The 5,000-nt window shown below is 32.6% G+C and overlaps 1 long non-coding RNA gene across 1 annotated transcript in view; it reads left to right on the top strand.

Annotated features, from left to right (window-relative positions):
* The window catches only part of LOC149131255 (uncharacterized), a 120,774-nt gene that overhangs the window by 91,591 nt on the left and 24,183 nt on the right, over positions 1 to 5,000 (top strand). The window contains exon 2 of the long non-coding RNA XR_016238155.1: positions 1,162 to 1,522. This is a non-coding gene — a long non-coding RNA (uncharacterized LOC149131255). The remainder of the gene's footprint in view (positions 1 to 1,161; positions 1,523 to 5,000) is intronic.

The following is a 5,000-nucleotide window of genomic DNA, read 5'->3' as shown; positions in this document are numbered from 1 at the left end:
CTACAATTCAACAACATTCCACCTCCACTGTAAATATTATTTATCGTATATTTCCTACGCTTCACAATTTCCTTCCTATTTTAAGGCCTTCCTTTCATGTGCCCTTCCAAGGTACCGGACCGTTTTGTTAAATCATCAAGAACGCTTCATTCAAATTCATCTGAATCATGTTCATATGAACTATAAATACATCTGAAACATTTAGAAAATATCAGGGCTTCGCATATCCTTTGCTTGCGCTCCTTGCGAAATACAACACACTACCAAATTTATGTCGAATCTCACCTACTGGCACTGTACAAATATATATATATATATATATATATATATATATATATATATATATATATATATATATATATTTATTTATTTATTTATTTATTTATTTATTCATATTAAGGACATTACTATATATAAATCCCTCTCGCTAGGAGAGACTCTTAAATCAAAACTACCATAATAAACACATTTTACCGAACGCGCTGAATACATGTAATGCTCGTCTGGTATGCTGATTTTTGTTTATTTTTATATGTCTTGACTATGCTTGTACTGAAGATTAAAGAGTGCATCTTGTGCACTAATTACAAAATCATATGATCTACAGCTGAGTCTGATTTTAGGAGACTCGCTTCGAGAGTTGCATTCCCTCGCGTTCCGTAAAATGGGTTTATTATAGTAGTTTTGACTTTAAGAGTCCCTCCTAACGTGAGGCATCTATGTATAGTAATGCCCTTAATATAAATAAATATATTTATAGGGAATAATTAATAAATCTTTCCCTTATGAGGTTTATTTCACGCTAACTACTTGATAATTTCTTATAAAGATTTTATCCAATTTAAAATTATATATATATATATATATTATACTCATTTATTGTGCTTTTAATTATTAATTTTTCTATATGTGATAGTGGATTTTCATCGATGAGTTCTTGAAAATTGGTTATTTTCCCTGAAACTATATATTTTATATATATATATATATATATATATATATATATATATATATATATATATATATATATATATACACATACACATACTCATAGACGCATAAATGTGGGCTTTTTCTTATATATATACTTATTAAGTATTGGTCTGCTTGCAGGCGTCTGTAACTAAAACGACTTTTGTTTTCTCGTTTTCCTTTCACTAGGTTTGAAACTTCGTCTGGCGATATGGAATGTACGTACCCACTTAACGGAGGGGATTTCGGTTCGATTCCAGTGAATATCGCAGAGAAGAAGTTGTCTTCAAAATCAAAAGTATTGGAATTGTGTAAACTGCCTGAAATCAGAATCGCGGAAATGTCAGCATTGATGATATTGTCGATGACAAATCAATCGAAGACATCACTGCCAGTATTGACGACGATAATCGCGACAAGGATTATAGCTATGATTTGGATTAAGAAAATGACCATGATGATGATGCTGATGATGACGACGACGACGAAAATCCTAACGAAATCCTTGAGGTCGAACTCGAACGAAAGGAAAGAATTATTGATAAAAATGGTAACTTTTAAATTCGTTTATTGATTTGCTATTTCATATCAAACACACACATATACACACACAAAAGCACACACATACATACATACATACATACATACATACATACATACATACATACATACGCACACATACTTATATGCATGCATACGTACATACATATACACAAAATACACATAGCGCATACACATGAGAGACACAAAAATATGTAAATAATTTTCTCGTATCTCGGGGTACGTCAGCACGTGATTGAAGAATACACGTTGGCTGAGTTTACTGAATGCGGAGTGGGCCGCTCTGATCCGGTTCTCCACTTCCTTTTTACACGCGGAAGTCTTCGAAAGGACACTCCCAGGGTATGAACTTCTAGGGGTTGGCCATTAAGGCTAATGTTCGTGGTGGACTGTTCTCGCCTAGTGCAGATTAGATAAGGGTCTTGGTCTTTAATATGTTTACCTGCATCCCGAAGCGTTCGTAAGCCGCGCTGTAAAGATCGGCCGTCCTTTATAGGCCATCCTACATATATATATATATAGATAGATAGATAGATAGATAGATAGATAGATAGATAGATAGATAGATAGTTAGAGAGAGAGAGAGAGAGAGAGAGAGAGAGAGAGAGAGAGAGAGAGAGAGAGAGAGAGAGGATAATTGAGGACATAGAAAAATCTTCTAGCCTATATGCTGAAAGTAGACGCTAAATCGTCTCACTAATTTTACAATCACGAAATTACACACATATTGAAATCGAGGGAGTAAGATCACGGCAGTTAATAACAATATAGATAGCCCTGGATGAGATAATTTCTGAATTTGCCCGATGGCCTTTGCTCCATTAGCAGACCATACGTACAGGGAATAGATGAGATATTTATACATACCCACCGGAAAGCAAACGCAAAGACATAAATACATACATGCATATCTATCTATCTATCTATCTATCTATCTATCTATCTATCTATCTATCTATCTATCTATCTATCTATCTATCTATCTATCTATCTATCTATCTATTTACCTATATATATATATATATATATATATATATATAGTTTTACGGAAAAGAACCAAGTTTCATGAACTCATCGATGAAAATCCACTATCACATATAGAAAAATTAATAATTAAAAGCACAATAAATGAGTATAATATAATACAAAGTAAATATCATAAGATAAAGATAATATATATATATATATATATATATATATATATATATTGACAGAGAGACAAAGATTTACTAGCGTACACATCTTCTTAACGACGCACACACAGTAAACTAGCATAAACATTAACAGATATACTTTTGTTTATAATCTATTAGAGCAGCCACAGGCGTTTATTAAATCTTTGATATCACTCTGTAAAAATGGTATGATATTACTGTCAACTTGCAGACGTTTATTATCATGTAGACAGTGTAATATATTAATTAAAGTGTAAAGCATTCGGAGATCTGTTTGTCTGGTTATTTGTTGAAACTAAAAGCAATTACGACGTAGAAGACTCTCACTCGAAAGTACATAAAGTTTTACTTTTGTTTTATCGTTTATTAATTTGTCACAAAATTTTCTCTGCATTGTCTGTCTGCGATCTGGTCGCCGACAGGCTTCTGTGGCGGCTTAAGTGATAAATTATTAAGTTAACAGTTTTGGTGTGTTTTTCAATACTAAAATGAGCCTTCCCTACTCTAAATAATATTTATCTATCTATCTATCTATCTATCTATCTATCTATGTTATATATATATATATATATAACAGCAAAGTCGACTCCGGCAGAACTTGAACTTAGAACGTAGCGATTGGCGAAATACCGCTAAGCATCGTCCAGCGCACTAACGATTCTGCTAGCTCACCGCCTTAATAACAATAATAATAATAATAATAATAATAATAATAATAATATTATTATTTTCAAATTTTTTGCTCAAGCCAAGCAATTTTAGGAAGAGAGTATAACAGGTATATCGACCCCAGTGCTCAAGGGGATGCGTATTTTATCGACCCCGATAGGATGGAAGGTAAAATTCGCTTTCGGTGGAATTTTAATTCAGAACGTAAAGAATTAGAAATACCGGCAAGCAGTTTGTCAGATGCGCTAATAATTCGCTGCATTAATAATATTGGTAATGACAATAATAATAATAATAATAATAATAATAATAATAATAATAATAATAATAATAATAATAATAATAATAAATGGTGGACAATAAGAAGTTTACGATATGATTTGTAATAAACGATGTTTGACTGTTTATTGAAGTGAATAGTATTTCGACAGTATGTCTGTCTTCTACGGTTTCGAAATTAAAAACCAAACATAATCAGAAATTTGAACGGGAATATCCAGCGTTCCTTTGTAGACAGAACGACGTCATCGATAAATTGTTTTTTATAACTAGGAAAAAAGAAAGAAAATGAAAGCAGGAAAGACAACGAAACGTTTTGTGGAAATGTGATGCGATTTTCTTGTCATTTTGTTCGTTCTCTCGGGGCGTGATATTAGTTTTTCGCAAATATATTGGGTTGGTGCATAATTATTGCGGCTTTTTTTTTTTTTTCAACAAAAAAAAAAAGAAACAATAAAAATATCCAAGAAAAAACATCTTTAAATGATTATTCCGACCGTCTGCCAAGCAAATGGGAAGCGGTAATTGAAGTAGATGGTGAATATGCTCCGGAATAATCATTTAAAGATGTCTTTTTTACATGTTGTTATTGTTTTTGTTGAATAAAATTTGTTGAAAAAAAGCCGCAATAATTATGCACCAACCCAATATATATATCTCCATGCGTTTTGAGAAATGAAAATGAAATGGAATTAGAATATTTTCTGAGATTGTAGGCCTTCAGAGGATCCTCAAACTTAAAACCATTTGAAGTAAAGTATTCGACATGTTCGGTCGAACTGCTGCTATGGTGTCTGACGTCATATCTTTGCCCATTGGATCTTTTATTTAATTGTTCTGTTGTGCAACCAACATAAATCAAGTTGTGTTTGATGTATTCTGCTGCGTAGACCAAATGGGAATCTTTACATGTCTCACCTTCTGTATAATTCATAACAGTTCTGTTACAATTTGTGAAGGAGTTGATTTGACCCATGTTATTGCACAATGAACAGGGCTCACCTCTCTTGCGGCTGTTTTTCAGGGTATAGCGTTTAGAAGCTCCAGTGGTAGTTTTCTTGGTGTTAGAGGTAGTTAATATTTCTCTTACACGTTTATTGTGTTTAAAGGCCAGAATAGACGGATGTGGAAATATTTATTTGATACGAGAATGGTCTTTTGAAATATGCTGGTAACTTTCATGGAACACCTTTGAAATGCCAGCAAAATTTCGGTGCCAGTAAATCACCAGAAAAATTCGATCACAAATTTTACTTTCTCTGCTGAAATTAGGCGTGAAACTTTGAATTTCCTTACTAATTTTAGCTATGTCATTTCCGATTTTCTTTAAGCGTGATTCACTAT

Source organism: Octopus bimaculoides, chromosome 24, assembly GCF_046866305.1.
Source record: "Octopus bimaculoides isolate indiv1 chromosome 24, ASM4686630v1, whole genome shotgun sequence".
Classification (NCBI taxonomy): Eukaryota; Metazoa; Mollusca; class Cephalopoda; order Octopoda; family Octopodidae; genus Octopus; species Octopus bimaculoides.
The sequence above is the reverse complement of the archived record's forward strand: the minus strand, read 5'-3'. Positions and strand labels throughout refer to the sequence as shown.